The sequence below is a fragment of the Tachysurus vachellii genome, chromosome 26 (assembly GCF_030014155.1).
Source record: "Tachysurus vachellii isolate PV-2020 chromosome 26, HZAU_Pvac_v1, whole genome shotgun sequence".
Taxonomy (NCBI): Eukaryota; Metazoa; Chordata; class Actinopteri; order Siluriformes; family Bagridae; genus Tachysurus; species Tachysurus vachellii.
In genome coordinates, this window is record NC_083485.1 from 10,699,658 (window position 1) to 10,715,582 (window position 15,925).

The 15,925-nt window shown below is 39.2% G+C and overlaps 1 protein-coding gene across 3 annotated transcripts in view; it reads right to left on the reverse strand.

The window, feature by feature from the left end:
• mtmr4 (myotubularin related protein 4) overlaps positions 1-11,577 on the reverse strand; it is a 55,513-nt gene extending 43,936 nt beyond the window's left edge. Inside the window, exon 1 of one of the 3 annotated variants that reach the window (XM_060862562.1) lies at positions 11,369-11,577. The gene's annotated coding sequence lies outside the window, so the exon portion shown is untranslated. Of the gene's footprint in view, positions 1-1,263; positions 1,378-3,642; positions 3,792-11,368 lie in introns of those variants that run through there. The other 2 variants (XM_060862563.1, XM_060862565.1) reach the window with 2 other exon arrangements.
• Positions 11,578-15,925: the final 4,348 nt, after the last annotated feature.

Here is a 15,925-nt window from a genome sequence, read left to right on the forward strand (position 1 = left end):
TACTATCATGCTTTTTTACAGACTTAATTCTTTTGGAAATATAAAATACACAGATTAGAGGAGTACATTCAGATGACATGAGCGTTAGAAACATGAGCATCACCAAGCCACAAATATACACACAAAAAAATTACATTCGGCAACTTTGGCAAATGTCAATCTACCTACACACTTTGTTCTTGTCAGATTGATTATCTATCGATTGCGATTTTCAAAAGTGAAGTACAGGCAAGGGATGTGTTTTTATTATCCGTCCAAGTTTACTTAAAAGAATAAAACGGGTTGTCTTTTCCTGTTGTAAAAACGTATCTGAATAACTTCACAGTAAATGACATTTATATATATATATATATATATATATATATAAACATTTTTAAAAACGGTGCAAGTGGTTTGGTTTTGTTCTGTGGATGTACTGGTCACGAGCAAGACTTCCAATTCCTGGGATGCTGAAAGGGTCTCCTGTCTAGACCGAGGTTAGTTTACTAAAAGACAGCCTTGGAGGAGCACCAACACTACGGCGTGTCGTATTTTGGATGTTGACTCTTTTATAGAACTCAGTTGTTAAAAGAAGCAGAAGACGTCAGAATTACGAGCACTAAACACACTTAGCCTGGTGTAGAAGGTGTGCCATTATCTCTACTGCATGACCTGTGTGTCATGTGTTCAGTGCACTTGGCTGAACATCTGTTGCTTCATCCCATCAACTCCACCTTGATCAAACAGCTTTACGTTACGAGCTCTGATTGACAAGAAAGAGAAACTGAAAGAGCTCAGAAAAGAGCTCAGGCGTCATAAAGGCATTTACAGGAACACCGCACAATTACAGACCTTGTTATGAACTTCACTGTTTTGGTTTTGCTTCCCCCCCCCTGCTGATCTGAGGCCAGCTGTGCACATCTGCATGCTAATTTAAGTTAAAAAAAAAAACTGATCTGGAGTCAGTTTAAGGGACCATTACAGAACAGAGCAAGATCAAGACATTGCACAGAAAATGTGAGGACTTCCCCATAGAGGTACTCGCTCAAATAAATAAAACAGACTTTACACACAAGTACCAAGGAGTTAAAATACTTTAAACCTAGTGTGTAAACACATATTAGCACAGCTAGCTAACGTAGCCATAGAAACACCAAGGACTACAACCACCTAAGCTTCACTTTACTTCACAATAAAACGGTCCCAAAAGCAAACAAAACAGACAATTGCGTTAAAAAACAGATATCTGTTAAATTAATGTAATAATGAACAAAACAAAAATACCTGTTTTGACAAAACATCGACAAAACAATCCCTTGCTAAGCTTTCACTTAGCGCGAGACTCCGTGTCTGAGTATTTATACGTACGTCTACCTAGCACGTGCGCCCTTCATCTGATACGGAAAGCCAAACGGTCCAAGACGTTGTAAAAATAAAGAATTTTTTTTTTATTTACAGTGTGGTTATGTATACGTCAAACCATTAGCCGTTTCAGAAAAGAAAGAAAGAAAAGAAAAAAAAACAAACAAAAAAAAAAAACAACATCCTACGTCCGGTGTGTTTTGTTTTTTTTTTTTAGAGCGCGAATAATTTCCTCCACACAGACGTTCAAGAGAAGCCGCGTTTTACAGAACGACTGAGATTTTGGCTTTCCAGAAGTAAGGGGTTGGTCTGCGTGGTGTACGTGACGGTCCCCTGCGCGTAATGTACTGATTCTGCCTCAGGGAGCAGCTCCGTTATCCTCATAATCACAAGGAGGGACACAACAATGGGGGTCCTGCGCACACACACACACATACACACACATATACACACGCACACACACACAAACACACACGCACACGGAATTAGCCTGCAGGCTTATTTCACAAAACTCCATAGGACAGGGGAAATACAGTGCTCATTGATTAGCTCATTCATGACCAAGTAGATTAGCTTAGGTGCTAATCAATAGGTTTCCCCAGTCAACTGTTTAACATGGGAATAACTCAATTCAAGTTTATTTGTATAGCGCTTTTTACAATGGACATTGTCTCAAAGCAGCTTTACAGAACATAAACCTAGAGCAGAAGGTAAACATAAGGAGCAGTATAAAGAATTAATATAATAAAAATAATGAATATAATAAAAATATTCGGAATAAAGAGACATTTAAGAGAAAAGGGACTTGGGATCCTTTCACCATGCTGTGGCAAAGCTAGCAGCTCTTTAAACAATGCAAAAGGAAATGAAAACCAATTTCCTGTCCAGATCGGTATCCTTACCCATTCACAGAAGGTCTACAAAGGTCTTGGTATGCAACAAGCATCTGAACGGTGACATTAGTGACCTTTTCATTCTTAATTTTAATACTTTTCACAAGAGACACGGTTTCACAATCCACGAGAGAAACAAATTAATAATAAAAAAAAATTGAACAAGACACAAATAGTGCTAACAGAGATGAATCTGCCACCACCGAGTCTGGTCCCTCTTGTTGATAACTTGTATGCCTTCCAGACTAGAAGGAGGCTACTGAAGAACACCCGTTACATCCATTTGACTGTGCTGTGACCTTTGACCCTTGATGGAACAATTCTAAAATGTAACTGATTCTTTTATGGTTCCGTTTATGATGTCATATCAATCCTGCACACATCTAAACCGTTGGTCTTGAGATATCATGCTAGGTCGAATCTTGGATGGAAACAGGGACAGATGCATGGTTGCATAAACAGACAACCACCAGCAGCTCGTAGAACATTATGTAGGTCCGTGAAAACTTTCAGAACTTTCGGACACTTGTCTTCAACCCTGTAGCTAGTCTCGTCTGCGGAGTTACCTTTATGTAAATAACTGGCATCTGAAGAGGATCTGCTTCAAAAGTCACAACGGTTTATGTTTACAGCCAGGTTACCCCCCACCCTCATAAGTCGATCCCCTCTGCATTGGTATTTCCCCTGCAAATACTCAGTTTCAGTCTGCTAAATATTTAACCGGGTCTGCAAGTTGACCCCAGTCGACAACCCTTGCCATGAAATATGCCGTTCAATAACATACTGCACATTTTGGGACAAACTGTCAAATTGTCACGTCTCAATACTCAAATGATCAGTTTAAAAAACACACAAGTATACCACAAGAATACAATGCAGGATTCTTAATATTCAACCACTCATAAGTCAACAAGCAGCTATAGGATGGTTTATACAAGACACAGTTATATAATGTATAATAATAATAATAATAATAATAATATATAATAATATCAAAACATCATAACAAATAAGGGTTTGAGTGTTTGTGCTTGTTTAAGAAAATTTGCCATTTGAAAGCTCGTCATTCATTTTATTTGTCTTGAATTTTGGATTCCTTAGGTAAAGAAAGGTCTGTAACCCATTACAAACATCATTCACCATTTTTAAACTCTAAAAGCCAAGTGGTAAAGGAAATCAAATGGTAATACATATATTAATACGCAGTAATAAACTGTAGAGGGAGCCTAGGTGTCTAAAGAGTTATTTTCTTGGCTTGTGGAGCACAGCTCAAGACACACAAACCTCCCTGTCTGACACACCCCCTCCGACCACACGCAAACTACTACTCTAGATCAAAACTACTCAACCAAAAAAAAAAACAACCCCAAAATGACAAGTTCAGTACTCCAGATACATTTTTTCTTACCTGGGCAAAACTTGAGGTCAGCTACGTAGTTAAATAGAGTTCAACAGAAACGTTTACTAAAGAAAAGGAAGGAGCAAACTCTACACACTTGCTCTAGTACTCAGCTTCCAAAGAGCCAGTGAGCTCACTCGTACACTGTCCACTCCCACTGACGATAACACACACACCCTCTCTCTCTCTCTCTCTTTCTCTCTCTCTCGCTCTCGCTCTCTCTCTCGCAAAAGCTTGTTCTTTGTTTATTTCTTTTTCCACCCTCGGCTCCTCACCACCAGCCTTTCACCACGTCTGCGCTGCTCTCACTACTGTTTGACACAAGAATGAAACATGCTTCAAATGCATTAAACAAGTCTGGACTTTTTCAAGGTTACGATAACAAAGGCTGCACCCATCCTCCCCTGCAGACACAAAAAGATGTTGTGGGAAGTTTTCACACATAAAGTAGGGGGGAAATTAATTTTTTCAGGTCCAAGCACTAGTACACACTTAACACTGAACTTACAGCCACAGCACCACCTATTGATGTGTGTCCACCATCAACTCTTCGAACACCCCCAAAAACATTCCCATTTTCATCACCATGAAAATCACTTGTATAAAGTCATACAAATCAAAAATGTTCTTTCCTCTCGTGACCTCTCATAAAGATATGAAAAATTCATCCGGTAGGAGAGTTGGAAAACCTTTCCAGGTATGTATTTTTCTAATAATAATCACCATTATGTGAATAATTTTCAGCGCAAACATGTTAAAGCTAGCCGTGACCAACGGTAGCCATGTTTATTTATTTATTTATTTATTTATTTATTAAATATAGAAATGCAGAAAACCACTTAATGAGTAATAGAGAATCATAAATTCATCAGCTAATGAATCAGTAAACGTCTCAGAGTATCGTGTTTGCACCTTTAACAAAAAAGTTAGCAACGTTTAACAAGCATCTTTTTTTTGTTTTTGCAAAGTCGTGCTAGCATTAGCGCTCTAAGCCAGCTTAGTGTTGCATGTTATAATGCTCAGATTTGTCAGTCACCTGCATGTTTCTGATTTTCAAAAGGTCATGTTATTTATGCGAGCAAAGTAGTACATGTAGTAAAAGCTGATACAACTGGATGATGACTTTAATGCTTTTGTTTTGCAAAAGTCTATAGCCTACTGAGCATACATGTCCAACAGGCAACTATGAATAATAATAATAATAACTGAATAACCCAAACACAATCTTATTTTTGTCCCAGAAGCCGGGGTACCTGATGTGTTCACCTTTAATCCGGAGAAGCAAGTTTATGAGAAACAGTAATTGAGATGCTATTGCACATAACTGCACATAAGCACATAATATTTGCATGCAAATTGCTGCAACACTTAAAAATTGTCCATTGATTAAGTCTACCAACTTTTATCAAATTCCTATATTGTTTGTACAAATTGAGTTCGTTAACATGAACCGTATCCAGACTCAGGCAAAGGGTACGTTTTTTTTTTTTTGTTTGTTTTTTTAGTAAAATCTTTATTTTTTTAGGCAATATCAACGTATGTGTAGCTTAATGTTTCGAGGCGTTTGTCTAGAATGAGGAAATGGATTTTCAGAAAGCAGAAGCCCAAACCATCACCACCACCATAACCACCACCACCGCTGCTGCAACTCTTTGCTACATGTTTGCACTGAACTTCATACACGTCGCACTCGTATATAAAGGTATTTGTATAGTTTGTGTTCTTATTTCATGCTGGCTCAGGTTCACATTCCCTCAGTCACACCCTCTACAGTGCAAGTCAGGTTTGTGCATGCACATTGTCAACTGACTGCACCCAGTATTGTGAAAACAATAAACTGACCACAAGAGCTCTTGACACAACAACACTTAGCGAAGCTTAGTTTACTCCAACTCCTCCTCATGTGAGAGATGCTGAAGTACAAAAACGCACGGACAAGCATGAACGTTTGATTTTGAGTATTGATCACAATTTAAGTTCTATACAGACACCATCTCATCTTGAAAGAAAAGCATCAGTTTCTGACTATCTATAAATGGGAAAAGGCACTTTACGGTTTCCCCTAATTAAAACAGTGGGGATTAAAATGCAGTGGTGGCTCAACTGGTTAAGACTCTGGGTTGTTGATCGGAGGATCGGGGCCCAGCCCAGCCAATCTGCCACTCCTGGGCCCTTGAGCAAGGCCCTCAACCCTTCCTGCTCCAGGGGCGCTGTATCATAGCTGCCCCTGCACTCTGACCCCAACCTCCTCAGTTGGGGTATGTGAAGAAAAGAATTCCACTGTGCTGTAATGAATATGTGGAGATAATAAAGGCTTCTATGTCTTCTATGCCCCCGTTCTATTCTATTCTAAAATGACTAGATCACGACTAACCCTGTACTCCAATATGGGATATGTGAAGGAAAGAATTCTACCATATATGCGGCTACTCTTCATAAAAAAAATAGTTCAATGTCGATTTTTTGACAAAAGTAAACTAAGGGACAAGAAAGAACGTGTGAACCAATCAACACTTCAAAAATGAAAAATGTACAATGTTTACAGTTTACAGACTCGTAATATCGATACAGATATCGACTGTCCCTAATAATCATGTACACACCCACCATATTAACTATATTTACATATAGTTTATAACAACCTATAGTCTGCGCAAACAAATCACTTTAACTCCATAATATTCCAAAGTCGGTGTCTACGTAGGAACTAAACCAGATATGTACTGATTTACAGAATGTATTCAAGAGAAAACAAACACCACAAACACCAAATACAAGATCCAGCTGATTTATCATTAGCACACGGCTACAAAAGCGTTTTTTTTTTCTTTAGCATAAACAGTATCCATCGTACGCTTAAACCCTTCCCACATCCTGTGTTAAATGCTCCAAGCTGCAGTTCTACATCATGAACGTGATCTTTAGAAAAGCAAACATGGTGACTGGGACACTTGTTTCACTTCCCTGCAGAATAAATACTGATAACTTGAAAGTATGCATGTGAATAGATCATTTTAAATAGTTTGCCAAACACTGAATCCTCCACTGCACAGCGCGGGTTAGGTTTCAAAGTCCGAGCCACAACTGAATGCCAAAGTGCATCTATTACGTAAGTGCATAGTGTGGCTTATCGTGCGGAAATATGCAGGTGGAGACCTCCTATCCTTCTAAACACATTCACTCCATCACACTGGACTGAAGTATTTAAACTATGCAGTGTTACTGTAGTACAGGGCTATAAGACAGCCGCCACCACCCCACGGCTGCCAGTTTGATAGCAGATTTGTGATTACGTGTGCAGCAGAAGGGACTGTGTTTGATTGGACAATGTGTGCATTTTTGTATCCGTGCAGGATTACAGGTTTATAAAGTCAGACATCTGACATTAGGGTTTGTAAGTCGGCCTACGCTTCTTGCATGTGTTCATGATGGCATTTCCAAGGAAAGCTGGCAAGCTTTTATAGGCCACAGATATAATCTGCTTGCTCCAACTTGTTTCTCCTTCCTTAGAGAACGATTCCCGTAAGAAATTTAACTAAAGCCGGGAAGACTTAACACAAACAACCTGAACGCTATTCTTGAAAACGTCGCCAACACGTGCTAATGGTAGTAATGTTCAAAATGGTTAATATTTAAAATAGAATAAATATCATATAATAAATAAAACAAGCCAGTTCATGCGATCATTATATTTTTCACTTCTTAAAAAAAAGACCAACAAAAATGCAGATAGATTTATTTGTTTGTTTATATTAATATGAACAATTTCAAGTCTCAGTGATGCCAAAGCTTAAAGTTCCTGAGAGCTAAGGCAGGAAAATTGGCTATGATCTCTGAGGTGATGCGATTGCATATTACAACGATTCAGTTTTCTTTGCCGCTAAAATGCTAAACGCTGAAGGGTATATTTGGTATATTTAACACTGTATAAATGCATCATGTAATGCAAGATGATGGAGAAGCAGTATGTGCTTTTTGCCACAGATCCCATGCTCTCTACTCTCACTCCTATTGGTCCGTGCTCACGTCTCATTGAAAATAAACGATCTCCAGTCACTCGGTCGCTGTATAAACGAACACGGCATTAGCCTTCACCCTCAATCAATGGTAGCTGTTGCATGATAAAACAGAAAGGAAAACATTTTACAAAAAAAGGGATTTAGAGAAAACTTTAAATAATAAAAAAAATTGATCTTAGATTGCGTAAAACGCTAGGATTCTATTTACTCCGTTACAGACCCAAGTGCAACGACGTATGTCCGTCTTGCACGTAGATATCCAGCGACCTGATCAAAGTCCTCTGTGTGAACAAATTACACTTAACTCCCAAAGAGTTAGACATCGTTATGCAGATTGCCTGTTTTTACCGCCGTGTTTATCAGTCTTACACAACCCGTTCTTTACAGGAAGATAGCCAAAGAAGATTAAAAGGTCAAGAAAATAATTTATCCGTTATGGGAATGAAATAGATTGATGGTTTTGTAGATAGTAGAGCACCAATTTATTATCCTAAACAACAGCAGCAACATATTGCACATGGCATTCTATTACCTCTTCTCATTTCTAATTATTTATTTCCATTTTTTTGAAACTTATTTTATTTATACGCGCAGACTAGGAGGAATGGCCGGGTTTACAATTCACTGCAAGTTGTGTGTATGTGGTATACTGTACGTATAACTATAAAAGCTTGAATCGATGTCTCGCTGTACAAAATCTCACCACGACACACAATACATACTATACATTATTATGAGCGTTCTGTCCCTGAAAAGTTATCAAATGAAATTTGCCCAGGTTTAAAGAAAAAGAAACGAAACAACCTATTACGAGTTGTTCTAACATACATTCGGATCGATATTTCTCTAAATCGCAAAAACACGATCAGCAGATGAAGATGAAGATGAGCAGGATTGATAACGATCTCTCCGCACGAATCGCTTCATCGAGAACAGACGTTTGATTTTTAAATGTCAAATGACGCTGTTTGTGTTTCGCTCTGGGAAGGACAACACCGTTAAAGCGACTTAATACGCACCATAACACACAAGTTCCGCTTTAACTCTCAGCACTCTTTAAACCGCTTATGCCGAGAACTTTCGCAAACACCCGGCTGAATTTCTGACACCTTTTGCTGTCAGTTATAAGAGTCTACAGACAAGCTCGATTTTTCCCCCTAGGTCCCATTCAAGTTAATAAACATCATTTGACTTTCTAAAAAGTTTCGACCAGGTTTCATAACCTGGATGGGGTTTTAACTTTGTTGCCTCACAAGCACTTTATGCTCGGTAAACAGGTTGCTAAAAGGGCAACAAACCAAACAGCCAAAAGGTTGTAACAGGTCGCTTCTGATTCCAGCCCTATAACCACCAATCATACTCAGGAGACGAGAACTGCTGCACACAGCTATGTTATTACTATGGAGAGATACAAACATACCCCGATAGAGCATGCAGGCCCAAATTCAGAGCGAGTCAAGAGGCTATTTAAAGTGGAGCCCTGACCTGTAACATGATCGGGGCACATAAATTAGATATTTCAGCAGAGGCAGTGGCGCTTGGCAGGTTCTGCTGTTTTGGGTAGGGTAAATGAGGGAATGAAGTCTGTGCAAAAACAGGATTTAAAAAAAAAAAAAAAAAAAAAAAAAAAAAGAAATGAAGAAAGAAAGAAAGAGAACCAATACAACTAGCAGCACTAAACCAACAGGTCCTGTTTAAAATGTTTAGTATAGAAACAAATGGAGCACAAATTTCATGCACAATGCAGTTAGCAATTTATTTTTTGGCTACCAGAGATTATGCTGAAAGAGAACATCACTGTAAATGATTGTACAGCTTTAACGGCTATAATCGCATTCAATAATTCACCGAAAGGTTATAACTATTAAAGTCACCATCATCATAAAATTACACAACAAAACTAAAGCTTATTCATTCCCATGAGACCCCAAACCTTTCATTTAAAGTGAGAGTCTAATTTATCAAAGGAAATAGCAGTGTTCATTTTCACCTCAAATTGCAGACCTAAATGCTTATATTTTGGGAAATGTATTGCTCATTAAGAGTCTAGAGTTGGGATTTCTGTTAAGCTTCTTATTCATTCATTCATTCATCTTCTACCGCTTATCCGAACTACTCGGGTCACGGGGAGCCTGTGCCTATCTCAGGCGTCATTGGGCATCAAGGCAGGATACACCCTGGACGGAGTGCCAACCCATCGCAGGGCACACACACACACACTCATTCACACACGCAATCACACACTACGGACAATTTTCCAGAGATGCCAATCAACCTACCATGCATGTCTTTGGACCGGGGGAGGAAACCGGAGTACCCAGAGGAAACCCCACGAGGCACGGGGAGAAAATGCAAACTCAACACACACAAGGCGGAGGCAGGAATAGAACCCCCGACCCTGGAGGTGTGAGGCGAACGTGCTAACCACTAAGCCACCGTGCCCCCCTAAGCTTCTTATGTTTAATGCAATTTATAATATGATTAAAACTGTCTTTCATTCGTTGATTTATTGTCAGGATTCTGGGCATGAGGTAGGATGCAAGACCACTGCTAGCAAACCACACACACACCCACACACATCCCCGTCAAAACCAGTAAAGTGTCTAGGGATTGTGGGGCATTAAAAAAGCACGAGTAGCACAGCATAATGATGTACAGAACAAGGCTGCTAAAAATGAACGATACAATGACACCCTGTATTGGCTTTGTAGTTTATAATATTCATGGATCTTGTAAATATGTCCAGCCCTACAACATGAGACAGTAATAATAGATATAGTAATAATAAGTTGGGCAGAGATCAGAGTTCACTTGGGGTAACTGTGGCCACCCCTGGATACAGTCAAACAGGCCACGCCCCTGGATACAGGCGAGCAGGCCACGCCCCTGGATACAGTCGAGCAGGCCATGCCCCTGGATACAGTCGAGCAGGCCACGCCCCTGGATACAGTCGAGCAGGCCACGCCCCTGGATACAGTCGAGCAGGCCACGCCCCTGGATACAGTCGAGCAGGCCACGCCCCTGGATACAGTCGAGCAGGCCACGCCCCTGGATACAGTCGAGCAGGCCACGCCCCTGGATACAGTCGAGCAGGCCACGCCTCTGGATACAGTCGAGCAGGCCACGCCTCTGGATATAGTCGAGCAGGCCACGTCTCTGAATATAGTCGAGCAGGCCACGCCCCAGGATACAGTCACACGCCCCTGGATAGTCAAATAGGCTACACCCCTGGATACAGTCACACGCCCCTGGATACAGTCAAACAGGCCACGCCCCTGGATACAGTCAAACAGGCCACGCCCCTGGATACAGTCAAACAGGCCACGCCCCTGGATACAGTCAAACAGGCCACGCCCCTGGATACAGTCGAGCTTTGTATCATGATGGAGACCAGATCAGCTGCACTTAAACACAAGCGGTTCATGTGCTGCCACACACAGTTCAGTCCCCTGAGCTCTCCGGGTGGTAACATGAACGCGAGGCTTTACACCGATGACAATAAAGGAGTTCAGTTGTGTGTTCAGTCGGTTATGACACAATGTTTTTGGACAAAGCCGTTATATTCAGACACAAAACGCACACACAGAGACCCGGAGACACAAATGATCAGGATAAAGCTACTGAAGCAGAAGACGGTTCCACATAAACATGCGCTAGATGTTAATGTTAAACGTGCATTTTAAATAAATAAGATTTATTCGAGACGAGTTACTCACTCAGAAAGAATCAGCTGACCCAACGGTGACTCAGTACAGCCCACACCACTTCCGCATTCACTCGCGATGACCTCATGCCTCAACCAATCTGGACGGACACAGCGTTAGCTCTCGACCAATGGCGACGCGAGACTTACTCACATGACGTATTCCGCTCAAGTAACTAATCAGCGTTTACGATTGGGGCAAAGCGATTGCCTTGATGCCGGAGCTCGAGGCGCGAACACACCCACACACCAGCCAATCACACCGAAGCGCCTGGGAACAAAACCGACCAATAGAAAATCACAGCGCGGCACTATCGGGTCACGTGTCACAGCGCGTGTTCATTTAAAGTGAAGGCACGGTGCTAATTACAATACAGTATTAGTAACTGTGGAGTAACTGTTATAGACAGACAGACAGACAGACAGACAGACAGATAAATAATTAGACAGACAGGTAGATAGATAGATAGATAGATAGATAGATAGATAGATAGATAGATAGATAGATAGATTGATTGATAGATAGACATCCAGACAGGTAGATAGATAGATAGATAGATAGATAGATAGATAGATAGATAGATAGATAGATAGACAGGTAGATAGATAATTAGACAGACAGATAGATAGATCATTAGACAGACAGACAGACAGACAGGTAGATAGATAGATAGATAGATAGATAGATAGATAGATAGATAGATAGATAGATAGATAATTACTCAGGTAGGTAGATAGATAGACAGACAGACAGATAGATAGATAGATAAATAATTAGACAGACAGACAGACAGACAGGTAGATAGATAGATAGATAGATAGATAGATAGATAGATAGATAGATAGATAGACAGATAATTAGACAGACAGGTAGATAGATAGACAGCCAGCCAGACAGGTAGATAGATAGATAGATAGATAGATAGATAGATAGATAGATAGATAGATAGATAGATAGATAGATAATTACTCAGGTAGGTAGATAGATAGATAGATAGACAGACAGACAGATAGATAGATAGATAGATAGATAGATAGATAGATAGATAGATAGATAGATAGACAGACAGACAGATAGATAGATAGATAGATAGATAGATAGATAGATAGATAGATAGATAGATAGACAGATAATTAGACAGACAGGTAGATAGATAGACAGACAGACAGGTAGATAGATAGATAGATAGATAGATAGATAGATAGATAGATAGATAGATAGATAGATAGATAGATAGATATGGATGGATGGATTTTTTGTGATTTAAATGTTTTGTACTTTTAATATTAAGCAGAAATATTCATGTTTTATGGGAGTCAAAAGGCCTCATAAGTTCACACAGTTTTGTAATTTAGCAGATAACCTTGCTTAGAATTAACCAATCATAATCAAACCCATGTTCAAAAGTAATTTTCATACACGCTATCACTGGTGTGATTCTGATCAACCGCAGATGTAGATCAGTTGTTTCTGACATCAATTTCTTGACATCTTTTTGGTTTTATCTGACTGCCGAAGTCCAGGGTCTAAAAGGAACTTACAAAGCATATATAGTATCTCACTGTCGACGGGTATCAATCAGGAGACGATTACAAAAGAATTTCTAAAACATCAGAATAGGATGCCACAGTGCATTTCTCAAGAACAGGATGTTCCTCCAAAGTTGCTGCAAGGACAAAAACTTATCAGCGATGCTGCCAAAAGACTTACAGCAACAATAAAAGAGCTACAGGAATCTGGCAAATATTGGTTTCTCCCTCCATGTGACCACAATCTTTCATATCTCTTTATGTCTCAGCTATTGGGTAAAGTGGTGAGACAAAGGGAGGAAAAAAAAACATAAAAGCTTGCCTAAATGACTTCAAACCATGTCACAAAATGTGTTATAAACTGATGATTTGTGCAAAAGTAAGGTACATAATCAACCAAAGAACACCATAACCTTAGTGAAGCATGGTGGTGGCATGCTTTCACCTGAGACTAGGCTCTAGTAAAGAGAGAGAGAATCATGGAAAGCTCCATATACAGTACAGTAAAGTTGGCACCAAATCTCCAGGTCTCTATTAGGTAGTTCATATGATAATACATATCGTTGGTAGACCCCTGGTAAATATCCTGGTTTAAATGTTTTTATGGTTTAAACAACCTGTCATTTTAACCGGGGTGTGTAAACATTTTATATCAACCTTAGATGGACTGAAACACAAGTGCTGAAACACAGCGCCATTCACAACATTTAATGAAATCTTCACATTTACTGTGTGTGGGATGTGAGATGTGAGGTTTAGTGTGAAGTATTCGAACTTCAAACTTTGGAATAATGACCATTTAAATAAATGTACTTATTTGAAATCTCCAGAAGTAACATATTAAATTCTTTATTAATGAATGGCATCAGCATGAACCTGCTACAAAGTGTACCAATAAACTAAAAGTGTATTAGTACCAGGGATGTGGTAGCTCAGTGGTTAAGGTGTTGGGCTACTGATCAGAAGGTCATGGGTTCGAGCCCTAGGTCCACCAAACTGCCACTGCTGGGCCCCTGAGCAAGGCCCTTAACCCTCAGCTGCTCAGTTGTAAGTCACTCTGGATAAGGGTGTCTGCTAAATGATATAAAAGTTAATTGCATTTATATTTTTATGATATTAACATATTTTGTCAGAGCTCAGATTCCGTTTGCATACAATAACCTTTTTACAATTTTTTTTTTTGACCAATGACATCTAGCTTATTGCCTCCAGTTACCTGAATTACAACGGTTTGATTTGATTTGTTTTTTACTTTTATACTGTGGTTGATGTGTACTCGATTTGATTGGTATTACTTTACTTCTGTGCTTTTGACAAACTGATTATCTTATCTCATAGAAAGTTCCACTTCCTCTTTCTTTTAAATGTCACTGATAGAAAAACATAATGTACACTTCTAATGTGATCTGTGATTTGGCAGGCTCTGAAGGCATATAGATCATACAGAAGGTTAAAATTTCCACAAGGAACACTATAAATTCTTCTCTGGTTCAGTAATGGATGCTTCTAATACACCTCAAGCCGAAGTTTTTAATATTAGCTTAAGCCTAAAGTCACATTTCTTTGGAAGGTCATTGATAACCTCATCACCTCTGATTAATTTTTGTACAGCAGTCCATTTTGTAATCTTTTCAGTGTCAACGATATGAATTGTAGGCTTTGTATTCATGAACAATTAAATCATGATTCAGCATGGTCTCAGGGGTAATTTATATTAATTTACTCACTCCTCTTGCACACACACTTGCCGTTCCATAGTGGAACAGCAAGGGCAATTATTTTGTTTTTGTTAGACACAAGACCTTTTGAGCTCAAATGATGAATGAGATGATAAATCAAAATTTTAGTTTTCTTTCCCTGATATTTACATCTACATGTTTTAAACAACTTAAAAGAGAGCACCCAATTTTTTGGTGAGGAAAAGTATTATTATCTCATATTCATCTTTTGATCCCAAACTCAAATCTGTTCAGCTTGGCCTGACTGTTCCAATACTTTTGGAGGTGCCATGCTATACCTCAGCTTGCATCAGCAATCAACATTTCAAAAGCCTCTCTATGCAAAGCAATCAGAGGTTCATTATTAGGTAATTTCCATGGTATTTTCCTTCATTTGAGCAAAGCTGCAGCTGAGGAATATTTAATCATTTTATTGTACATGTAAACCTGCACCAGTTAATGAAACCCTGGTGAAACATAATTGCCACACAGTCTTAAAGAGAGAGGTTATTAAGTGCTGAGTATGTGTTGTTAGTGGGTGTTGGCTACTTACTACACTTATCTCTCTCACACACAATTTCATGCAAAAAAAAGTGTTTGGTGTTTAAAGAATTTTGCTTAGAACTATAAATTTTAACATCAACCAGTCTGTCGACTAAACAGAGAAACTTAGTGATCCATGAAGAGAAGATCTAGTAAGCACAAAGCAAATAAAGTGTGTAAGATTGTGTGTGTGTGTGTGTGTGTGTGTGTGTGTGTGTGTGTGTGTGTGTGTGTGTGTGTGTGTGTGTGTGTGTGTTTGGTGCTTTTTTCTGGCCTTTAATTGGTCATGCATATACCCAGTGGTGGTAACACACACACACTCACACACACGCACACATGCATCGAAACAGATAACAGACAAAAAGAGGCAGAACAGATTACAGTTCCTTTTTTTTGTAGTTTCCAGCCAAGGTACTGTAAATGGAAAAGGTACTTTTTCAGTGGCATTTAAGCAAGAGTTGATTTCTAGCTTACAACTGCTGTGTAAAAAAATGTTTTTTCCCCATTTTTTTTACCACAGCAATATACCAACACTTACATTGTTTAATTAATTAAAGGATATTATTAATTACAAAAAGTCTGTTTCATTAGTTTAGTTGATATTAATGTGGTGGAAAGTTCATGAAACAGGTTCATTCCTATTACCACTTACATTATACACAATCAGTGTATTCTAATCTGCTATATATGTCTGTGTGTAAATTGTTACTGCAGAATAAGGAGAGTACTAGACTGAGAGTGTGAGTGTGTTTACACTACAGCTGACTGCTGTTAAGGGA